This window comes from Sparus aurata, chromosome 20, assembly GCF_900880675.1.
Source record: "Sparus aurata chromosome 20, fSpaAur1.1, whole genome shotgun sequence".
NCBI classification, from domain to species: Eukaryota; Metazoa; Chordata; class Actinopteri; order Spariformes; family Sparidae; genus Sparus; species Sparus aurata.
This window is the reverse complement of record NC_044206.1, coordinates 27,087,385-27,112,752: the sequence shown is the minus strand read 5'-3', so window position 1 is coordinate 27,112,752 and position 25,368 is coordinate 27,087,385. Positions and strand designations below refer to the sequence as shown.

Genomic DNA, 25,368 nt, shown 5'->3' with positions numbered 1-25,368 from the left:
GACCTGAGAAATCATAATTAAAGGTGTAATAAGTCAGAGTTAGCCACCTGTCCGATTCATATTATCAGCATATAATACCAGAGTGACTGTTACCTGCTGCTAACAGTAGCTGCTGTTAGCTAGCTAGCCCCGTTAGCCACAGCCCTGTTAGCTGACTCTGCCTGGGCTGGGAGGCTTTTCTGGATCTGCCTGAGAGCTGACCATGTTTTTATTCAATGAAACCCATACAAACACAAAATATACTACTGTATGAAGACATGATGAAGTAAAAATGTTTTTGATGCACTTTACTGTACTGTACGGTACAGTACTGAGGAAATATGTTTGTCACCTCAATTATTTTAAGGTCATTTCTATTTAATTTGTATACATTTTAGTCATTTACATGAAAACACACTGTTTTTGGTAGTATAATAAGAGTAAATCAGGATTCCCAAAAATTAAAACGGAAAAAACGGAATTCCCAAAATTAAAACGGAAAAACGGAATTTGGGAATAAATAAAACAGATTTTATAGGGCCCTATAAAAGCAGGTGACCTACAGTCAGTACTGCACCTGAACGCACCCCGATTAGATTTGACTTTTCATTTTAAGCTTCTGCTTTGGTTCAGTTTTGCCGTAAACCAACCTTATGCTGAAATATGTATCTATATAAGCCACTAGACTTTGCTCAAAGGCACATCAGAATGAATTGTTCTCTGATTTCATTCTGCCATAGAACTTCATGCAGAGAATAGTGTAAGAAACAGTGGAGAATAACCTGCTATCGGTCGTTCTGGAGCAGATTTGTTGTTGGAGGATAATGTTCCGACCTGGAGACGGTTTGTTTCAGGCATCACTGCTGAATCGATGGATGACGTGTTGGAAATCAGCGTCACTCTCAATTTAGAAACTTTGAAAGAGGGATTTCTCTTCTGTTTCAGAGATGAAGCTCCTCAGCAGTTCATGTGGTTTGCACAGAAAAGTTCTCTATAAAACACCTGAATAACAACACAGTTCAATAAAACACAATGTTTTTCTTCCCTGTCACAGGTTTGATGTACAAACCAGACGCCTCGATCAGAGTGTGAGGCAGGATGTCGCTCCTCGTGTGGAAATACTCCTGTGAAAACTGACCACATGCTAATGAACTTGATCATAATTGGCACCATAACACCACCTCGCCACACTAATTGAGAGAGAGACATTTCTACAGACAGACTCTGTAATTACTCCGAGCTCCGTGTGTGGCTGCAGCTGTTGTTGTGGGAATCGGCCTCAGAGATGATGGACCGTTGACATCCACTGAAAACAACAGCCCGCCTCATTATAACTGCTTTTTCTTTTTTCAAAATGGCTGTTAAAGTTTCAAATGGGAGGCTTCCTGCTGCTTCAGCGAGAGTCAGTCTGCGACCTGTGTGACCTCATCTTCTCTGCCTCTGTGTCAAATAAAGTACAAACTGAGTCATTGAATGAGCTGTGACTTAAGTGGCCTCCAAGAGGACAGAGAGGAGAGAAGGTTCACATAATAAAGCTCAGTGAAAGAGCTGTTTGTCGGCTGAAAGCTGATGTAGTTTGGCTCTGCCGCTTTCTGTTGCTGCCAGGTGCAAATCTACACCAGCCGAACTCAAGAAGTGCTAAATGTAGGAAAATCTGTATTCCTTTGAAGTAATTTAGGACACATGGAAGCTTAAATCACAACCAAAACATAGTGTTGGAAATGTGCGTCGCTGTGAACCACCGATCTGTTGAAACAAAAATCACTCAAGTTCATGTTTAAACTTTGAATATTTGGTTCTGTCTCCACGAACACAGCTGGATTATGGGCCCATGTCTTCCTTTAAACATCTGGTTTTATCAACACTGACACGGGTGAAAAATGTCTTGCTGTCTAGACAAATATATCCTGTTGTAAGATGTCCGGACATCTCCTAAAAAAAATTTTGAGACATCCAATCACCAGCACTGTTAGATCCTGGCCCAACAAGCATGCTGCATGATTATTGGCTCACTGATGCTGATGAGATTAACTCCTTAGCGACTGAAACTTGGTGCTGAAAGACACTGTCGATGGTTTCAAGGCAGTTTTAGTTCGTTACCCAACTGTACAGCTGATAAAATAGTAAATTGTACATTATAGTCTAGATAACAAAACCAGAAAGCAACACAAGCAGAAAGCAAAGCGCGTAGTAACCCTTTAATCATGATTAAGTAACCAAATATAAACGAGACTGGTGCTGAAACGGTTTAAAGTTCTTGAACCTCCCGTCACCACGACTACCAAACAGCCTCCACACTGCACAAACCATCAGCAGCGAGGTGAGACAGCTTCCCCACCGTCACACCGGTTGTTCTGAAATGGCTCTTTCATAGCAGTTTGAAATGTCATGTCTCAGGTTGTCCATTTACTGCGGCTTTACATTGAATCTTTCTTACCTCAGCTTCTCTTCCTCCTCATCTCTCCATCCGTGCTTTGGCTTCCTCCCTCCATCCCTCCATCCCTCCATCCCTGCTGCTCCTCCTCCTGCCCCAGGGGGCCAATAGTTCCTCTCTGGCTGCCTCTAATTGACAGCAGACCATTAAAAGGCCATCTCAGTCGCATCTGACTTGACACACACGACATTAGACAGACAAATGTCTTCTTTAAACCTTCAAACTCTGAACTCCATCACCGACCAGGAGAGACACTGAGAGGTTTGATGCTTCAGCACTTGTTGGAGTGTTTAACACGGTCAGCTAAACAGCTGTTTGTGTCACCTGTGTGAGTGTTTGACTGTGTGTGCTGAAGGACTGCAGTCACTGCTGCAGTGGATCTGCTATAACGTCCTTGAAGGTTTATGGAGTTCATGGGTAACTGATCAAGGACCAGTTTGAAACCTAGTGGATGGTGGTGAAGCTTTCAGACTGGAGCCTCAGTGGGAGCTTAGAATTGGACATCGATCGTCGCAACAGACGAGCATGAGGTGCTGGTGATTTTCTTCTCAGAAGGAACTGGAGTTCTGATTTTTTATTAGAATAAGTCGTCCATACTTCCAGTTGGACGTAGGTGGAGAGCTGCCACAGGGAGGTGCACAGGAGGACTTTACTACATCCTCCACGCAGCTTCATACTCCACAGGGAGGATTCAGAGGCGGAGTGTCGGCCTGCCTCGTGTAGTTGCTCAGATTGTGTATTTCATCATCTTTCATGATTGTTGCATGAATCAGGAGGCTACAAAGTGAAATGGTGTCATCTTCTGTCTGTTATGTGTTTATTGTTCATGTTTGTCCTGTAGAGTCTGCACAGGGTTTATTTTGAAAATTGACCAGATGCTCTGCAGTTCCATTGTCTGACTTCCTGCTTGGCTCGACATGCTCCGTGCAGCTGACGTAGCTTCTGTCCTCTTCCAGGAAAAATAGACTCTGGGTGGATTTTCCGAAGCATGGGGGTGAAAGCCAAAGGTCCTCCGCTGCACCTTTGTAACATTTCATATCTGCTGTTTCATGGATATTTGATCCTTCATACGTGGCACATTTCATCATTTGGAGATCAGAGGAAGTTCAGAGTTCAGATGTTCCTCTGCGAGGCTGATGGTGACGAGTTATTGAGACTCCTCTGTGTATACAGTCAAGCTGTTTTGTGCTTGAGACAGGAAGAAATCCTACTTAATCCAGCTGTAAGCTCTCCAAAATCTGTCTGGACAGATGAAGTGATTCTGACACTCTGGAGATCCGAATTGTAATGAGGGTGTCTTAACGCTGAAGACTGCTCGAGTCACAAATAAAGTAGACGGCGCCAGAGACAAAAGAAGAAGTCCTCGAGAGTTACAGTAGCTAAGATATAAGAACCTCCTTGAATACAAAGACAGGAGGAGAGCTTGTGTTGTTCTGTGTTATCAAAGGCTGATGGAAGGAACTGAGGAGGAGGAGGAGGAGGAGGAGGAGAGCGGCGGTGTTTTACTTCTTCCTGCTGGGATTTGAACATGAATTGCTGTGAAGGTGAGAGACGGAGGTCTGTGAGGAATAAAACGGGTTTAGCTGCATCCGTGATGACGTCATCGAGGTGCTGCGATCCCCAAGGAACCAGAACCGAGCTGGATCCTGTGTCTGTTAGTGGAGAAGCTATCCTGCGAGCCACAGACAGAATAATGAACAAACTCACTTCAGTATGAGCGATAAATAAACCATTTCTGTTGAAATGCCTCCTTCAAATCGGTGAGGGATGTTATGCACCTCCGATCACATAGACCACATTCAGAGGTGGTGTGGGCCACGTGTGACCACATCCTTCTAACAGTGAAGAAGAAGAAGACAAGGAGAAGGAAGACGATGACGAGGAGGAAGAAACAGAGAAGAAGGATGACAAAAAGGAGAAGAAGATAAGGAAGAAGAAAAAAGAGAAGAAGGACAACAAATGTGAAATAATTGGAGCGTTCTTGTAAATTCAGCAAATGTTCTACATGAAGTGAAATTGTGTCTGACAGTGACGGCCATGTTTATTTGAATATTGTGCTGAAGTGACATCTGATCACAAGTGGTAACTCAGATGCAGGTTAACTAATATACGAGCTGTCTACTCAGGATCAAGATGGATGATAAAAAGGTGTAAAAACCAAATCTAAACCAAATTTCATGTCGGTCCATCCAGTAGTTGTTGAGATGCATCAGTCAACAGTGGACAGATCGACCAGCTGACATGTTTGTTTTCCTGGCTGCTCGTTTGACCAGAAGTCTGTAGCAGAAACATGTTGGGAGAAACAGTGCGGTTGCTTTTGTGAGACTCCTTCTGTTTTAGTACAGCTGTTACTGCAGTAACACATTTTTAATGTTTTATTAACATAAAACTTGAAGATCAAAAGCTCCGAAAAAAATCAGAATCTGAACAGCAGCAAAACAAAGCCGTGTTTTTCAGCTGTCGGACACCAAACAACACTCGCTGTGTTTACCACTGAACTTCCAGCAAACAGCTGCAGAAGAACATAAGTGTTTCTGTTCTTTCCTCCCCTGAAGCAGAACAACACTTGTCATCTAAGCGATTCTTTCTGTCCTTTTGTTTCTCCTTTTTCATCCAGTGTTCTCCTTTTCGCCTCTTTCTATGCAGCTCCCCTTCAATAGCGCTCAGATTGATTCGGCGGAGAACAATGCGACAAAGCGGCCGGCAGCTTTTCTCCGTCAATAGCGCCATGATTTTAGCTCTTTGCATCTCTCCTCTAATGCTCCTGAACGTCACACCGAGCTGCTGCTCAGCTCTTTGAGCGATAAAAAGCAATTTTATAAAAAGCCGTTCACTCTCACCGTTGGCCGAGTGGAGTCTTTGTGTGTGTGTGTGTGAAGGAAGAGGAGAAAGAAACAAGTAATTCCTCGCTGATCGCCCTCCAGACAAAATACTACAGGTTGTTGGATTTTTACTGCATTCAATACTTTGTGAATCAGCCTCATTTCAGCTTCACGTCTTCTCTCCGAGGCGTCGTCGTCCTGCAGCGCTGGCTGTTAACCTGCTGAAATCGACTGCCAGTGGATGAGATGAGACTCGAGAGGATGTGCACTCGGAAGGAGAGACGAGTAGTTTTAAGATCTGAGCTCAGGGAGACTGCTGATGGAGGCAGAGGTGAACACGGGGAGAGGTCAGGGAGGATTATTCATGCAGACGTGGCACCGAGCAGCATGGAGGGAGTGGATTGGTCAAAAGAAACGAGGAACAGCAAAGACAAAGAAATAAATCATTAAGCCAACTGATCAAGCTAGCAATAGCATGGCAGCTAGGATGTTAGTCCTTCAAAGTGAACTGACAACAGACCTGAAAGTATTTAAGAGAGACACTGACCAGGAATCTGTTGCTTCTCGTCTGATGGGAGATTCATCACTTCGACATATTTGTTTAGTTTAATGCGGGTGAATTTACCCAGAATGAATAAGGCAGAAGAAGAACTGGTGGATCTGTCTGAAGACGAGATGGACGGATGTTTCGTCTCATCACCTGCCAGCGATGGCGGCGACTATCCAGATGATTCTGTGAAACCAAAACCGGGATGTCATGTTACTAAATTGATACATTTAAATCATGATCCCCAGAGGATGAAGCCTGATGTCTTTGGTGATCCATGAATGTTGGATTCTGATTGAAATTCATAATTTTGATAACCTGACGTCCCAGTTTTGGTTTCAGGGAACCGTCTGAAAAGGTGCCGCTGGGAACTGTTTGAAAAGAGACGACACTTTCAACTAGGGGTGGTTAATCGGCCCAATTTCCCGATTCGATTCTGATTATTGAAGTCTCGATTCGATTACAAATCGATTTTCGATTATTAACGATTATTGATCTTCCATTTAACATCAGTCAGCTGCTGAATTATTTAACGTATCTTTTGAGTAACACCTCACAGCACCTTCAGTGTTGTATAGTGTAACTGTAATATCAAAATAATTATTTTTTACTTTGTTCCAAATGTAGTGTTTCACTGTTAAAAGAAAGTTGCCAAGCTCAGCAGCTGGACTCATGTTAGAAGCATTGTTGGTGACGAGAACCAGGGCGTGTTTCTCTGTTCCCCACTCGTCTGCCATTGCTTTGAGAAACTCACACATATTTGCGCTTGTGTGGCTATCATCCATAGCTTCCGTCTGAAGTACGTAGGACATTAGCTTCCATTAACTGCTGACATAATGAGCTGTAACGATCACATATGAGACTGTAGCTCTGGATGTCCAGGCATCGCAGGTTATTGCTACCCTGTGAGCAGAGTTGAGGGACTCTTGCACAGAAAGGTTTGTCTCCTTGTAAAGATTTAGAATCGATTTAAGTGTGAAAAAGCTCCGGGATGGAATAACATATCTCTGCTCCAGACTGTGGACCATGTAGCGGAAGCCAGTAAGAGGACGACTCCAGTTTGTATTACTATTTCAAAAAAATAATTTTTTTAATTTTTTTTAATCGATTTTTGGAAATGTAATAATCGATTCATAATCGTCAATATTATAATTGCGATTAATCGTTAATCGATTTTTTTTTTCACCACCCCTACTTTCAACAAATATTTGGCAGGTGATTGGACGAACCATCTGTATAGCAGCACTTCCACCAGCAGAGTCAGTAGAAGCATCTTTTTAGTTGAGAAAAACCTTCAGTGTCGCTCTTGCTGCTGTTGTTTTCATACAAACAGCTGTTCTCTTTCTGGTCGTCACACCTAAACCACGCCTGTTGCTGCCTGTACGTCCTCTGATTGGACGCTGATCGGGTCAACCACTGTGTTCATAACTATAAGTCTGGCAAGATGATCTGGGATCAGGTGATGTCATGCATCCAGCTGCCTGGTGAGGTGATGTTAGAACTGTTATTTTGTCCTGAACACGAGTGAGGACTGTAGCTTCAGACAGATCTGGCTGTTCTTCCAGCTTGCCTTCTTCATTCAGGGTAAATGTACACTTTAGCTGAAGTGATGAACTCTGCTGAGCCTCTGAAAACCTCTTAATGACTGTATCTTCATATCAGGGAAATAATGTGAGTGAATAAAACATCCCAGCAGTGTTTCATCCAGCAGCGACGGTGTGAAGTTTATCAGTGTGCAGAGCGTCAGGAGTGTTTGTGTTCTCTCCATTACTTCACAGCAGGCGCTGCGCTGAGCTTCCACAGACTCTGACCCTCTGGGCTTTTCTTTGCTGCTCCGCTCTGTCGGAGTCGTTTCCTTTTGTCATGCACCTCAAATGGAAACCAACTCTCTCCACCTGTTAATCAGCTTAGAAGAGGAAGAGTTCATAAACAGAATCACACAATTAGCAGGTGAAGAAGACAGTGAGACGGTAGTTGTTGTCAGTGTCACAGAGTGTGATCACACCTGAAACACAGTGGAAACATGGACCTCTTCTTCATTCCTCTCTCTGCTTCATTTAGCTTCACACTGGAACAAAAGTCACATGACTCAGTAGCAGCTTGTATTTGGCTCATAATACAAATCAGACTCAAGAAGTGGCTGAATAGAAGATTAACTCTGGACTCAGAATTAAGTTTTGTAGATGTTTCCCACCTTGTTTGTAGCAAGAGAACTGGATGTTTTAGGGGGAACAACTTGACATTTGTGTTTGTGGAGCCACAACTAGAAGCCACCAGCCTCGTGGTGAAAAAAACAAAACATCAATTTTTGTTGATGTTGGATGTTTTCAGGGGCGTCGGGCTGATGAATGATGCCATCGCCTGTAGCTGACAGCCATCGACTGCTAATCCCTGACTTGTGATTTAAAAAGCTAGTTTTTGTGCCTCGAATAGAAGCCAAAAAAATAGAACTGAACCTAAAGGAACTTAAAGTTGTAAAATAAAAGAAATGTCATGTTTGGATTGATTGGTGACAGCAGAAATGTCCATTCCCAACATTTATCCTGGCGATCGGTGTTGATGGATTATTCTTTGTCCTGCTCGGCTCTTCAAGTGTGAGACATAAACATCTCTCTACCCACAATCCCTTGTGTTCGCAGGTTATTATGTGTTCGCAGGTTATTATGTTCTTGCACCAAACAAAGCTCTTGTTTTAGATGATTCACACTTGGTGCTGTTTGGTGCCAGCAGAGTTCAGACTGTTGGAACATCAATCTGTTTTTTATTTACATCTTTATTCTCTCACGTTATCACCTTTCCCTCCTGTATATTCCCTCGTTGGGTCTGTTTGTGTTGTGATGTTGGCCGTCAGCTGACTCAGAAACGACAGTAGAAACACTTCAGAGGTCCGTCTCACTGGCTTCAAACACTTTGAGCCGACACCGGGCTGATGAGGGTTATTCTCCATCACTACTGTAACTCTGAGAAGGTTTCTGTGAAAGGACAGTAATCCAGGCTGAGAGGAGGCGACGTCATGTCGGTGGAGGCTGTTAAAGCGCTGCTCCCTGGTGTTTTCCATCTCAGCGGCTGGCAGACTGTCACACTGTTCACTGCCGGGTCCTCGGGGAGTCTCGCTGGGCTGGTGGACAAAAGCAGCACCGGGTCTCAGGCGGATCTGCAGCCTCTCAGGAGAGCAGCTCTCAAGATGCAACACAGTAAATCTGAAAGCATGAAAAGGTTTAAAACATTCAGATTCATTTAGAATATAATCATTCAACAAATGCACAAAGCAACTATTGTTAAAGAGTTTCTGAAATTACATTTATAAGACTGATAATAGAGATTTCTGATGTTTATGGCAACAATTTTCGACATTTTCTAGCTGTGATTTTGGCGACACAATAGATCATTTATTGAGACTTCCAGCTGTTTGTGGCAAGAAAACAAGATATTGTTCTTGATGCCTGATTTTTGATGAGACATCAGGTGATTCCAGCTGTGTTTGTGGTAACAAAAGATATTTTTGTTGAGACGTTTCCAGTGGATATAGATTCTTCCTGTCCACTTTTAGTTAGCAGTCCCCTCCCTCCGCTCCATCAGGTATTACCTGGTAGAAACCTCCCAAATATCTGAAGGCAGCATTTTATCTTGAACTTGACTTAAAAAAAAAAGAACAACTTAAAAAGCATTTGGAGTCCAGCTTTAGGATTGTACAAGCTCTCATGAATTTAGTAGAGGTTTCAACAATGACCAGTACTTCACAGGAGTACACTTGAACAACTGGCGTGACAATAAGCTTTAAGTCTTGGCTGCAGATTTGGTCATTTTACCATTTTCAGCCTCTAAACCATCTCAGCAGCCAGTCTACCAGCTAATACATGAAGAGGCTCAGTCTTCAGTCCATCCAGTCCGTGTGTCCGGCAGCCAGAGTGTCATTTAGCTCGAGTCACTCCACTGGAGGCCCTTCAGCCCACCAACACACTGTCTAATCACTCAGCCCTTCCAGCTGCCAGCGGTATCAGCCCCTCGCCGGCCACTGAGCCAGCAAACAAGCCAGCTAATTAGCAAGTGTAGCAACAGCCCGACTCAACAGCCCGTCCTCCAGCCAGCCTGCAGGCGGCGAGCTAATCAGCCGCCGCAGCCAGCCAGTTAATGTAAAACAGTGTTGTCCCTGTCGATACGAGAGCCTCAGTTCCCCCCCGAGGCCTGAATTATGGGCTGTTGGAGGTTAACAAGAAACAACGGAGCAAACATCCCCTCCTCTCTGCTCCGTCCTCCCGTCCTCCTCCTCACTTCATTACCTGCCTAGTCTTCCTTACTCTATCTCTTCTACTGGCTCCGTCTCCTCCAGCTTCTAATTTATGAACACTGACTCTGCGAGCCTCTCTGCTCCCTAAGCGTTCTCCCTCCTCTCTCTGATAAAACACGGCCTCTGGCTTTTCTGCATGTTCCAGGTGAAATAAATTGACTTGGCTGCTGCCCTCCGCTTCATTTCCCTGCGCCGCTCTCGAAAAACGTCGCCGATCCCTCGAACCCTTCCCAGTTTATCATCCGAGCCACGAAGGAAAACTAACAGAGCACTCTCACCTCGGGAGCTGTGCTTAATGTCAGTCCCTCTTAAGACGGAGACGCCGGCCCGCAGCTTTAAGGTGAAGGGTTCCATTGTTGAACATACACCTGTTCAATCACCTGAAATCCTCCTGGCTTTGGATAAAAAACAGAGTAATGTGCTGCTGTGTGGAGATCTTCTGCTTCTACTTCATCACCTTTTCTTGTTTTTTCTAAACTTCTGTTGGCATCAGATTGTCCTGACTGAGCTGAAGGACATCTTTTTAAAAATGATCTCTGTTACATAAAACATCAGGTTATATTAAGTCAGAATCAGTCAGTTTTCAGTTGACATTTATTTATAAACAAATGAATAAAGATCATATAGGTGCATACCGGGCTCCCGCTCAGAAAACGCTAGCATGGCTGTTAGCCACCCACTGGCAATCCCATAATTCCTCTGTCGACCAATCAGAGAGTGTTTCTGACTTGTCAGCAGGAGTTGTCGGGTCTTGGCAGAACTTGAGCTGTGTGGATGCTCTGCTGTGTGTGTGTGTGTGAGTAGTTGTGTGTGTGTCTAGCTCGCTCGCGGTGATGACTGAGACTCATTTAATTTCAGCTGCGCGCTACATTTTATTTTTGTTTTGTACTGTTTTCAAGATACATCAGGCTGTGACGCACACAGAACCTGAAGTTGCACACGACTTATCACCTCCGATTGTTGTACGTCTGAGCGGTTTGCTCTCTTGATTAAAAGGACAGTTTCAGTGAGTTCCTGAGAAGTTCTCGTGTGGACGTGGGAACGTTTTCACCTGGATGATGATCTGCATGTTTAAAAATAGAACAGAGACGGAACGAGAGAACGACAGCATGATGGATGGAGAGAGTCAAAGACGGCGAGAAATGAAAAGAAAGTTTAGTGATTGCCAGGCCCTGATGAGCTCTCATCCATCTTATCAACACACACACACACACACACACACACACACACACACACACACACTGTCGCTGTGGCTCCTTACCTGCCTGATGAGACAAAGTAATGAAGGATACACACTGAAATAAAGATGGACGACGGTGAACTCACACACAAAATATTCACACTGCTGTGTTTGTGAGGACCTCTGCTGACTCACATCCATCACCAGAACACTCAAACACACCTGATGTCACAGGAGGAGTTTAAGATTATGAGTTTTATTTCCGCCTGTCACGAATCTCAGATTAACATCATGACGACTACACAGTGGTGAAGTCTGCAGTTAGTGTTTGAGACGAGCGAACCGGATGTGCAGTTTTTCAGTGAAATACCTGTATGAAGGTGTGTGGTTACCTCAGACTGAAGACATGAGATACATCATTAAATGTCCAACATTTGAATTAACAAGCTCTTAAGAAAGACAACTTGAAAAGGCGTGTGTTCTACTTCTCGACTCGCAGTAAACAGCGTGGTGGTTTCTGCTGAACCACAGCGACGTCGTTAGTATTCAGTCAGAGCGTGACAGAAAACATGATGCCCGGTGACCCGTATCTCTGAAATGTTGATATTGAACAGTCGCAGAAACCAGTCCAAAGAAAATATTCCACGGGATGATGTTGGCTCTCTCCTGAAAAACAGCATTTCTTGACTTTATCTACGTTTTTTGTTCCTACTCGTCTTTTTACATGCAAGTATGTGCAACACTTCAGACAGAGGAAGAACAACTGTGAGCTCGGATATAGGAACACACACACACACACACGCGCCGCCTCCTCCTTTGACGGTCCATTAAAGCCCATTCCCGGTGTGACGACACGGGAAGCGAAGCTATCCATTCTGCTCTCACAGTGTTGGTGGAAGTTAATGATGAGATACTGGCGTGACACGAGCCGGCGTTCAGCTGGGGCTCAGATGAAGGATGGAGAGAACCGACGAGGAGGAGGAGAGAAGTTTATCACCAGATTTAGACCCTGCCCGGCCACCTCACCACTCAGAAAATGACTAGAAAAACAACTTTTTGGTCCATTAGGAAACAGAGTAATGTGTTGACTCTCGGAGCATTTGGCAGCAAACAGTCACAGCTGAAGCCAAAACGGCTTGTTTGTGAGATGTGCAGAGGTTCGGTCACAGTGTGGAGCTCACCTGTGTTCTCATGGAGGATGTGAAGCACGACCACTTCAGCTCAGACCTTCAGGTACACTCACAGATATATGTTGTCTATAAATTGTGTGTACCAAAGCAAAGGAGGCGTCTTTATACGATTGGTCCTTCAGTCCAAAACTTCACATTAAAAGCATCAGATCCTCAGATGTAGAAACCGCAAACAATTTCAGTTATTCTTAAAACATTCAAATCCCGTAGAATGGCAACTTGATTAATTGGCTAATCAGTTTATAGATTATATAATGTGGAGCGGGTATCAACGTGAAATACATTTTTTTTTTTATCTGTGTTTCTGATCTCATGGTGGTTGGATGATGTTCGTCCTGCAGCTCCAAGGTGTGAATGTTACCTCTCGATTTTAATAATTGAAATCAATTTGTGATTCTACAGTATATCTTTCCGTCTTCATCACGTACTTCAAAACCCAAAAACCAAAAGCATTAGCATTAGCCTGCAGCTAGCTTAGCGTTCTCCTGTGACAAAGACGATCAGCTGACTGGTGCCGGAGGAGCTGTTGGTTTATTTTCTGTTTAGTGGTTTCTTCAGGACGAGGGTTCACTGTGGACAGATTAAAGGAACTGAACTTAGTAGTGAACTGAATTTCTACACTTTGTTGTTTATTGTTGAACTCTGGAATCTTTATTTTTGGTGAATATTATGTGAAGTTGTCTAAAAGCCACCAGGATAAAGTCAAATACCCTCATCTCTGTAAAGTCTGTTTGTCAGGACATAAAACCAATGACCTGCTAATTTGTACTAATCCAGATAATCTACCAATGTCAACAACAAAACATCTTTACTGAAAGTCCCAAAAAATAAATATGGAGTCCTGGAGACAAGTTAGACTGGTGAATATTTACTCTTACTGTCTTGTGTTCGTGTCGTTGTCATGTATGTTGTTTCGGTCGTAGAGGAATGAGGACGTCTCAGCATTTTACACTTAAAGATTAATCTGTCAATGAAAGCAGAAAATAGCCGAAACATTCATCAGTCCCAAACATAATGAAAGGCTAATCCAGCATGTCTGAACCCCACTGGAAGAGAACAACATCTGTGTGCATCGGTCTGTAAAATGAAAGTCGAGCATTGAAGGAAAATCCCTTTTTTTGGGGGACCTCTTAATATTCAGAGCCATTTATTGGCTCCTAACCCCCCGACAGCTCCGCCTGCAGAAGATCTCAGGCTTTCATCCATATTTATCTGATCCTCTGGACTCTGGAGGGTCTCTGTCCAAAGTCAGAATGTCTTTTCTGATTAGAGAACGTCCCATCTGAGTCATCGAGGGGGAGAAAAGTTGATAAGAAAGAAGTTTTGTACTAAATCATGCAGGTACAGAACAGGACCCAGAGTATGAGGTCACGACTGTCCAGATACTGGACTGTGAGCTTTGCTTGTGGTCTGTTATTCAGGGGAATATTAAAGCAGCAGCGTACAGTGACGTCTCCACGACCCAGTTACTATTTCCTTATTAAACCTGCTCAGTGACGTGAAGCTCGGTTACATTATTGGCAGCAGTGTTTCTTCAGAAGATGGGCAGTGAAGGTGGAATAAAAAACAATCCGACATGAAAATTCTGGTTGTGTAATTATCTCCTCGACATGAAGCTCGTTCCTCTGGGCTTTGTTTCACCTTCTCACCTCCTCAGATCCTTTTCTTACAAACCACACACACTCGGGGTTTCAGGGGGACGCTCGCTTTAATCAACAGCGGTATAATTAACACTTCGACAGAGCAAACAATCCTAATCCATTGTTTATCCTCTTGGAGGAAATAATGTTTATTAATGGGAGAGTAATACTGACAGACCGCTCCCTGTGTTTGTATTGATATCTCATTACGCGACTCCATCAGACAGAACAGCTGATTAACGAGAGCTGCCCGCAAATATTAGACAGTCAGAGATGCGAGGAGTTTAGTTTAAGTCCAATTAGGAGTTCAGGACTTTTGTTCACGCTCACAAACAGAAGAGTCAGAGTTGATCTTATTGTTTTATCTCCAGTTTTTATCCCTGCGAGCTGTAATTTGTTTCGCTGCTTGTTAGATGACCCTGATCCACCTCATAAAACTGTGTGTCTGAGGACGAGGAGGGAGGTCTGATGAACATTTACTCAAGTTCACAGGAGGACAGAGTCTTGTTTATTTTTTTGAAGCCTCGAGTTTGGGATTACAGCCGTCGCCATCTTGTTTGTTTGGGAGCCCAGGCCGACCGTGTTTGTAAAGAGGGTGGAGCTGTGGAGGATCTCCTGATGGGATTGAACCTGAGGACACGCTGCGGCAGCGACGTGGTGGTCCTGAACTAAAACACATCCTGCTTTATCGTCTCTGTTTACTTTAAATGACCTTAATGTACAAAACGAACATGATGCTGTCGATGAAGAAGACGTGAAACCAAAGATTTAGACCGTAAACTATGATGACACCTGAAGTATTTCAGTCGGCCACATGGAGCACAGATGTTCGGTGCTGTTGCAGTGAGTCCAGTTTTGCTGAATGTTTGATTTGTGAATTTGTACCTTTAACAGATCTCAGAGGCCGTGTTCAGACTTCCGACCTCAGGCTGTTTCTTTGGCATCTCCAGAACGATTCCACATGTTTCTATAAGGGCAGATTATTAGAGTGGAGCTGTTCACAAAATCCATGTTTGTTTACATTACTATTTACAGTATTTTAGAAATGTTTTCTACTCAAGGACACGTTCAAGTTACCATGCAACAGCTGGAAGATGAGCAGTCCGACTTCACATCATTGTGGCAGTCAGGAGACATTTCTAAAGAGGTTTACGAATGTGAACGTAAACGCTTTCATTCATTCATTCATTGTCAAATGTTAATTAAATAAATAGATATTCTTGTCAGTAGAACACAGCGTTCCTGCCATCTGTAGGACCTTTTGTGCTTTCGTTGTGTCTGACCTTTCACTGAGGTGCTGTTTAAATGCTGCGGGGAGTAAAAGTTGTCCTCGCACACGGTCGCAGTTTTTATCCACCACTTTCTTTCTGCCGTCGTCATCGTGAGAAGCGCTGAATCCCAAAACAACGGCTCGTTTATTGTGTTAAATGTTTTTTATTTCCATGAAATCATAAAAGGGTAAAAACTTCTTTGAACGGCAACAAAACTGGTTTATTCCGTCTTGTGTCATTCACTTGGTTGCCGTGGTAACCGTGCGAGCCGCCACACTGCAGCAGAGCGGTCCTTTATGAAGTCGTCTCCGTGAAGACATTTGCAGCAGCGTTTTTCTCCTGCAGCATTTTCTCTGTTTTTCCAGGCACCAAATTGTTTTTAAATGCACCGTCTCTTCCTTTTATTGCTTTTTTAATACTCTATTTGTGAGCCTGTATTCTATTTGTCGTTGTGCCCTGATGAGTCCCATTACCTTTTGCTGCTGTAAGGGCCTAATTTCCCTACGGGGATCACTCAGGTTTCATCTCATCTCGTCTAACGAGCGATGCCGCCGCGGCCCTCTGATGGTTTTACGGCGCTGGTGATCAAGATGCTCGTCCACTGTTCGGTAATTGTGTAAAGTACCAGATTTGTGGTCTGAGCAGGATTAACCCCTCGAACCCTCTGCTGGCTTTGTTCATTTTCTACCTCTCTGTTTGTATCCAGCAGAGTCACTTCATGTCCAAGCGAGGCGTCTAATACATCGTTACCCTCTGAGAATGAGGAACGCCATTAACACGTTCGTATGAATTGATAACATGTCGGTGTTTTCCTGCCTGTTTCCAGCACTTCCCTCATCGTCCTGCTTGTTTTTTCTGACTGGATGTTCTGATATATTCGACTTGGCACCCTGAACGTTGTTTCCAATTCACTTCTTACCTGATTTCTAATCACATTTATGGATTGAGGTTGAGTTCAGCGGTTCTTTCTCGACCTTGTAAACAGCAGATTAGTGACGGATAAGATGCCAAACGAACATGTACCTGATTTATTTATTTTTCCTCCTGAGAGAAGGAAAACATTCTGCTTCTGCCTGGCCAAGATGCAAGGTCTAATTTAAAGACTGCTTTGCATCTGCTGTGTGTGACGGCAGAGAAGGAAGCTGAAAACCTGCAGGAGCCAAAAAATGATTAGATCTCAGGGAAATTCAGTGGGTCCCCGATAAAGATTGTGATTCTCGTGTTTAAAATAGTTGAAATCTTTCATTTATTCTCGAGTGTCTCCTGCTCTGGTTTTTAAAAATGGTGGTTTTAGTTGGTCCCTGGTCAGGATAACTCCGCCCCCAGCCCCAGATGTAAGCGGTTCTCTACTCTAGAACCAGTTTTTCTTGCTGAGAACCAGTTCTTTCTGTTCCGACAGACTGGTTCTAGATGAGGCACCGGCTCCGAACCAGCACCTGAACCGCCATGGTGGGGCATGAAAGTCCTCTGTATCATAGTTTCATTCATGGTGATAAACAGTAACTTCAAATAATCTTGATTTGATATTTGATCAGATCTGCAGTTTGACATTAAGTTCTGAGTTCTGTGAGCCTGATTGGACCCAAAGATTGGACGCAGTTAGACGGACTCTCAGCCAATGAGAGCAGCCAAAGGTTTGACGCTGCTGTCAGTCTGCTTATCAAACACGCACCATTTAAGATAAACGGCTGTGATTGGCCCGTCACAAACAGGACGCAGGGTCAAATGAAACCCGAGCTCGTGGATCCGTCTGGTTGTCCGTCAGCGGCTCAGGGTTAAAACGACCTCAGGAGTTTTTATGTCAGACTCATCAGAAACACTCGGTTTTAGACTAATTTAGCAGAATCCCGAGGCCACAACGACCTCGTCTGGTCCACAGAAGTCAGAGACAACAGTAAGTGGTGGTTTATCTCCTGACATGGCGAGAGTAATGTCTCCTTCTTCATGCTGGTGGTCTGAATCATCTCTATATTTTTCCATTTCTGCCTATAGAGGAAGCTGAGAGGCTCGTATTAGTGCTGCTGTGTTTAACCAGCCACTTTATGGCAGGAAAACACTGGGAAGCAATTATACAGAATAAACCAGACTGGCCGTGTAATAATTACTCCACATCCCAGGACATGAGGCAGAGCAGCCATCCAGGTCTGAAGCAAATGAACTGGGAGATTCAAGCAGCTGAGCTGAATTTCAATCGTGTAATTTCCCACGACATTAAGGACCCGAACACATCAGCGACTGGAGAGCTGCTGCTGCTGATGGAATATTTCTCTAAGACAGTGTTTCCCATCTCCGGACCTCGTGACCCCCCCCGACCCCTCTCGCTCTCCAGTCCTGCTGTCTAATCAGAGGCTGATTAATACCTGAGACGGCAGGTGCCTTAAATAAACTGCGGAGAAGCAGGATGCATTCTGGGAGGGATGTTAAGCATCCGCTGTGCTTTCTGCTGCTTTCATGGCACCGCAGAAAATCAAGTGAGAAACTCTGCCAGGCAACAAGAAAAGACATAAATCCCAAGCAGCTTTTGTTTAGTGCAACGCCAAGACGGGAAATAACTCGACTGAAACATTTTCACCTGTCAGTCATCTTTAAACAGTCTGGAGACACATCGGGCCGGACTTCAAGATGGATCGACCTATTTAATAACCCATTAGCTAACGTTAGCATCCAGCCCTGTGTTTCACCTTCAAGTGATGATAAATGTGTCCAAGATGTGTGTTGATATCTTTCATGAATGCCTTTTATATTAGATAATGTAACTATGAAACAGTAGTGTCTTTAGATCTTGTCTAACATTCGTGAACATGTGATCAAACAGGTTGTTTTACCTTGAAATAAACTTGAACACAGCAACCTGAACTTTATCCCAGAATGTAAGCTTCTCAACCGGAGCAGGACTGCTGAGGAAAATGTGAATATTTTGCACTCCTGGACCAAAAACTGTATCCAGGACTGAAGCTGCCAAACTCAAATATAGATTAAGAAGAAAATAAATGAACCTAGAATAATATTAAAAACAAGTTCCTGATATTTAATTTCCAATGTGTTTATTAAGGTGTTCATTTTTATATTAATACATTAGTTGACATATTTATTTATCTCTTGTTTTGCTTCTGCGTTTTCCTCCAGTCAGTTCTCACATGCTGTATTCTTTATGCATTCAGCAGAGGAACCTTTCCTTCATTAAAGATGAAGATACTAAATAAATACATACGTAAAACATTTAGTAGAAACTTAAAAGGGGAAGTAAATAAAAAGGAGGAGGTAATGTAAGGCAACAGGCAAATTAAAACAGAATATCAATTTAACTTTACAATTAATTTATGTTATCTTTGGTGCGTTTAATGGCATGTTGATTTATACATCAGGTTAACGAGTTACGACTGTGACGTGTTACATTAAACGCGACTCCCCCTCGTAGTTCTACTCTGGCTTGTTGTGGTTTCACTCTGAATGAACGGATCCAACGTAGGAAGCCGACTTCAATGTTTATCAGCTTCTTTCTCATTAAATCCAAGAATGTGATGATTCTGCACACGTCTACAGGTGTTCAGGATGCAAATCCGCCAATTTGTCGCGTAGTTCATTCAACAGCATTTCCATCATCTAATGAAATTTTGATTACACATATTTTGTCTTGATATAAATCTCAGATGTTTTGGCTTTTACTCGCTCATGTTTTGTGCCTGAGTATTAAAAGCAGTTGGAGTTGAACTTGATTTAATTTGTGTTTCCCAAAGCGACGAGAATGACGCTTTAATAATTCAACAGGAGTCTTTCAGGAAACGGCGTCTTTGTTGCCGTGGTTAATCCTCAGACCTCAGACTTTAACTGAGAATACTTTCTGCAGAAATAAAAACTCTGTGTTGCTCTCTAATCTCTAATTCATCATGTTTGTTTTTTTCATGTAGAAACGTTTGAAATATTCAGCGAAGAAGACTCGTAGCTCTTCATGAATGTATTCTTTAACTGTTTCATTCATTCCCTCCAGTCCTGTGTGTGCGTGTGTGTGTGTGTGTGTGTGTGTGTGTGTGTGTGTGTGTGTGTGTGTGTGTGTGTGTGTGTGTGTGTGTGTGTGTGTGTGTGTGTGTGTGTGTGGCATCTCGACGCCTCAGGCAGTGTGTGCAGAATATGATCAATGATTCACAACCTGCAATTAGTTTTAAAGGTGTCGACACGTCAGAGGCAGCCGACATGTTGACTAATGATTCTCACCTCATCTTATCAATAATAATAATAATAATGATGTTAACGTGCAGCAGATTTTTTTTATTCATTTATACCTTTCAGGAATAATGAAGCAGAGAGATCTCCATGTTCAGGGTTAGAGGAGTCTGTTTTCAGCCACAAATGGATGCTTTTATTTTGAAGGCGGGATGTTTAATCAGAGCCGTTGGGCCTGTTGGACCTCAGGGTTCATCTGAACCATGAAACGGTAGAAATATAAAAACACCGGCTGTAAAACAGGAATGTTTTCTGTCTCACTCTTGACTGTAGTTTCCATCGTCTTCACTCAACGTTGTTTCTTCATTATTATCTACGACGCGTGAGCAGAATGAATCCTCTAATTGAGACCGTGAGATTGTCGTGCGATGCCACTGACCTTCAGACTGATTTATGATGCACATTGGCTCTGTGCAGAGCCGACGCCATAAACTACACAGGTGGTTTACTTCAGACCTGTTCACCTGGTGGCCTGTGGGACAAATATGGCCCTTAAACAACCGTCATATTGTTAGTAGGTTAATTAGCCAGTTCATTAGCTACAGTGCTGTGAAAAAGTATTTGCCCCCGTACAGATTTCTTTTGTTTTCACTTTTTTGTCACACTTACATGTTTCATGTCATCAAACAAATTTTATTATCAGACAAAGAAAATACAAAGGCAGTTTTTAAATGATGATTTCATTTATTAAGGGAAAAAAGCTTTCCAAACCAACCTGACCTTATTTGAAAAAGTAATTGCCCCCCATTGTTAAATCATGAATTAAGTGTGATTTACTACATTTTTGGAAAGCTGAGTCCAATTTCACTGAAGCCTGATTACTGACAGACCTGTAGAATCAAGAAATCACTTAAACAGAACCTCTCTGACGACATGAAGTACGCTAAAATATCTCAAAAAGCAACACATCATGCCCCAATCCAAAGAAATTCAACAACAGATGAGAAACAAAGTCATCGATATCTATCAGTCTTAAAAGGGTTACAAAGCCATTTCTGAGGCTTTGGGACTCCAGCCAACCACAGTGAGAGACATTATCCACAAATGGAGAAAACATGGAACAGTGGTGAACCTTCCCAGGAGTGGCCGGCATACCAAAATGACTCCAAGAGCGCATCGACAGCTCATTCAGGAGCACACAAAAGAAGCCTCAATAACATCTAAAGCACTGCAGGCCTCGAGTGGTTCAACAATACGAACGAGACCGGGCAAAAATGGCATCTGTGGGAGAGTTCAAAGGCGGAAACCACTGCTGACCAAAAAGAACACAAAGGTCTGTCTCACATTTACTATAAAACATGTTGACGATCCCCGAGACTTTTGGGAAAAATTCTGTTGACTGACGAGACAAAAGTGGAACTTTTGGAAGGTGTGCGTCCGGTTACATCTGGCTTAACACTAACACAGCATTTCAGAAAAAGAACATCATACTGACAGTCAAACATGGTGATGGTGTCGTGGTCTGCGGCTGCTTTGCTGCTCCAGGACCTGGACGACTTACCGCAACTGATGGAACCATGAATTCTGCACACTACCAGAAAATCCTGACGGAGAATGTCCGGCCATCAGTTTGTGACATTAAGCTCAAGTGAACTTGGGTTCTGCAGCAGGTCCACCTCTGAATGGCTCACACAAAACAAAATGAAGGTTTTGGAGTGGCCTAGTCAAAGTCCAGACCTTGGGACGGGCCATTCATGCTCGAAAATCCTCCAGTGTGGCTGAATTATTACAATTCTGCAAAGAAGAGCGGGCCAGAATTCCTCCACAGCGATGTGAAAGACTCATTGCCAGTTTTCACAAACGCGTTGCACAACCAGTTATTATGTTTAGGGGGCAGTTACTTTTTCACATAGGGTCAGGTTGGTTTGGATCACTTCTGTCCCTTAATAAATGAAATCATCATTTAAAAACTTTTGTAATTTCTCAGGTTATCTTTGTCTGATATTAAAATTTGTTTGATGATCTGAAAGATGAAAGTGTGGCAATCTGTCAGAGGCCAAATACTTTAGTAACAAATGCTGCACATTGTTCTTTTCTTTACTTTTATGTAACATTTATTTTTTAATTGTGAAAACTAATACTTGAAGTTGAGGAACAATGAATATTGCATCAGGAGTGTAAGAGTCCGGCCCCTCGGCACTTTGCTTTATTTAAATCTGGCTCTTCTCATAAAGAAGTTGAACAGGACTGATCTACGTCGCGGTGAGCATTTATACACGTGTGCTGTGGATTGCGGGCTTAACTTTCCCTTTTAAACACACCGACCTCTTCATCTCACTGTGTCTCTGTGACTGAAGGGGCGGGGCTTCTGTTCATACCGCTCTAACATGCTTTGTGAATTCCTCTTAAACTAAAACCTCAGGAGACATCATTTGTAGCTCTGTTTTCATTTTCCTCACTCGTCTAGTTACGAGCTACCTTCAGCCTCGGGATGTTTTTGTGAAACGCAGCCACGGTTTGTTAAAATGTCTTGAACAGAATTTAAGCCCTTCTCTGACACAGTTTTGAGGGGACTCCCTCCCTTCAGGTGAAGCCCTGATCCCACTTTATATTTCCCGAGGTGGTGGTGGAGAGTCTGCTGCAGCGACCTGGAGTTTCCTCTGGCTGTGATCCTACATGCCTCCATTAGTTTGACATTCAGGCGGCGTGTTGCAGGAGCGAGTCGCCCTCCTTGCATGACAAATGGACTCTATCAGCTCCCCGTGCAGGAGGGGAAACCCCCCGCAGCCTGCCCTGATGCCCAGTCAGCACTTCTCACCGTGATGAATTCCACTTCCAGGAATAAGAGCTCGGATCCAACCACACACACACACACACACACACACACACACACACAGACTGGGAGTGTGTGGAGGAACCAATCAATTTGGAGATGCAGGGGATGAAAGCGATGTTAGCGTGGAGCTCGATCTCTCTCTGGGACCCGGCTCTTTAATTTGTGCAGAAAAGATGAAAACTGTCGGTCGGGTTTGGATTTAATTTGAGTTCAGTGGGTCATTTTTAAAATGATAAGTCTATTAAAGGCTGATCAAACACTAAAACCTGTCACGGCAGAACAGAGTCGCTGCAGTGGAAACATGTACTGGAGGGTTACATCACCTCACAGCAGGTTTTGCTTGCAACACTTTGATTTAAATCAGTATCTTCTCATGTTTATTACATGCGGTGGTTTAGTTCTGGAGGAGGTTGAGTTTGTCAGTGTTTGATGAGACGTGTCCCACTCCTTTAATTTCAACACAATCACCAGAATAAATATCGGCTAAGAACGTTTCTGCAAAACCATTAACGGAACGCTTCTTATGTTACAACTTTTCATTTGTTTCGGTTGATATTTTCTCTTGTAATAATGCTGTTTGGGTTTAGGCATAAAAACACTTGGCGAGGGTTTGTAAAAGTGTTTTTGGTGACCAGATTTGGTCCGACTTCCCGTGTAAAAGTTTTTATCACCAATAAAATGGCTTGAAGTGTCGCTGCAGACTCGAGCTGTGGTCGCCTGTCTGGCAGCTTTGAGATAATGTGAATATGACACGTTCGGTACAAAGTCGACGTTGGATGTTTCTGTGGTTCACAGAAATGTTAACTGCTAGCTTTGTATCCTGGGCTGGTAATGTTATCCAGATGTGAGTGTTAATATCAGCATGAAGCGTGTCTGAAAGGCTGAAAAGATGACTAAGCAGTTTCTTATTCTTCCTGGTGACTGTTTAGGTTTTAGCAAACATCGTCTGCTTTCTCTTCTCTACAGAATAATATGTGGATTTCACTACGAGAGAGACTTGTGTTGTGATGTGATGTTTTCTGCTACTACGTTGGAAAAAAAGTGCATTTGCAAAATTGATTTAATAACTATTTGCATGTCTGATATCTGCAGAAATCCAATCTGGTGACAGTAAGTTGACTGTGGGGAATCTTTATATATTTTATTTTATCGGGATATTCGTGAATATCATCACATGGTTTTACGTGAAAGCCGTCTAGCTCCATCAGTCAGTCCGATTCTGGTTTCCTGATTGATTTAGATTTGCCTGATCCTGTCACTACAGCTGAAATCAGACATGCAGGACGACTTTATGCTTCATGGTTATTTATTTATGATTCTCTGATTGATCGTCGTCTTGTCTGGCCTCCCACACCAGTCCTTAAAGTGAAACAGTGTTTTAAATCTGCAGAGTGATACAGAAATATTTAAAAGCATCGCATATCAGCTGTTGAACATCTACAGACCGATCAGGTTCATAGATCACACGAGCCCGATCACCGTCCACTCTTCGGTTGTTATTCAGTGATTGAAACAGCTTTCCCAGTTCGAGAACCAGGCGACCAGTCGAAGCTTTGTAGGCAGGATAAAGAATGAGGAGTCGTCTTCATTTATTGATTTCAAACTGAGCGACAATCATCCGTCATCGCTGATCAGTTCAGACAAAATAAAGGCCTCAGTGTGCTTCAGATAAAATACTGATCTGATGTGATGCCGGAGGTCTCCAACAGCTCCGTGTCTTTTTCCTCCCGTTTACTCTCGACTCAATGAGTCACAATCATCAGTATAAAGGCTCCTTGAACACATTCATGGTGTCAAGTGACAGAAGTCGCTGCGTAAAGTGGGCGTGATTTCTCAAAAGATATAAAACCCGTCGGCTTTTATAAATGCCACCGTGGCGGCTGCAGAAAAAGGCAGTTTGAGACGCTGTTAAACGATCCGACAGGCACAACAACAAGCACATCAGCACAATGACGGACTGATTAATGTAACGAAGGCAAAACAAATCAGAGTCATTATCAGAATAAAGAGCAGCTGCTGAAATCAGCTTGTGTTTGTCTATATTTCAAATCTTTATGATGCTGAATGTTGATAAATCAAAACACACACTCCCTCATCACGCTTTCTTTTTTACCCAGAGGGACTCAATAAAACCAAACTGTCAGACGTGTGCTGATGATCCAGAACCGAGTCCATCACAGTCTGTTATAAATAAACAGTTAAGAGTTTTTACAAGTCGGTTTGTATCCTGATTTACTTCCTGGTCTTCTCAGCTGTCGCGTCACAATAAAGCTGCAGCTTTCTCTCCATTAGATCTCCGACAGCGAGCCGAGCGGCCGTGACTCATGAACAACGTCTGTGTGAAGCCGGAGGGACTTTTTCTTCGTCTCGCAGCTCCGGGAGTCGAGCTGCTGCCTCACCGAGACGACCAAACATCTGTCATCAGGTGGGAGGTTTCATCCAACAGTCCCGTAAACCAGGCGGGGAGCAGCTTCCTCTGACGGCCAAGGTTACTCACCTGTGGCAATGTCAGGGCCTCCGTCTGCAGAGGGCTGCAGATGTGGATCATTTCTGTCGTCACGTCACATCATTAAACAAAGATGAGGAGCTTGTTTGCCTCGAAGGGCTGGGTTTGAAAAACAAAACAGTTTTCTGATTCAAATCGATCGCCGTGTGATGATCTGATATCGGTTCACAGAGCGTCAGATACAGGTAGATTTTCTGCCTCACAACAGTTACAAAATAAGAAAAAGCTATTGTGAGTCTCTGCTGTGTCTCAGTTTTGTTTGTGGACGTCCTCTGCTGACGGCTGTGGGCGCCGAACATCGATCCAGGAAAGGAAATCTGGAGACAGCGTTCATAGAGGGCCGGAGTGTGTTTATACAGGGATGTACTTTCTTGAAACCATTTAATTAAATTCATAATGTAAACATTTATGTTTTAATGATACATGAGGTTAGAGGTTACCTTGTTCAGTTTACAGCAGTAGTCCTTTTATCCTTTGTTACTGAGACTCAAAACAAAGATTTGTTTTAATGACG

The 25,368-nt window shown here is 43.3% G+C and overlaps 1 long non-coding RNA gene across 3 annotated transcripts in view; it reads left to right on the top strand.

The window, feature by feature from the left end:
* LOC115571359 (uncharacterized) overlaps positions 1 to 24,511 on the top strand; it is a 64,990-nt gene extending 40,479 nt beyond the window's left edge. For 2 of the 3 annotated variants that reach the window (XR_003981908.1, XR_003981911.1), the window contains one exon: positions 1,034 to 1,453. This is a non-coding gene — a long non-coding RNA (uncharacterized LOC115571359). Of the gene's footprint in view, positions 1 to 1,033; positions 1,454 to 24,465 lie in introns of those variants that run through there. The other variant, XR_003981913.1, reaches the window with a different exon arrangement.
* Positions 24,512 to 25,368: the final 857 nt, after the last annotated feature.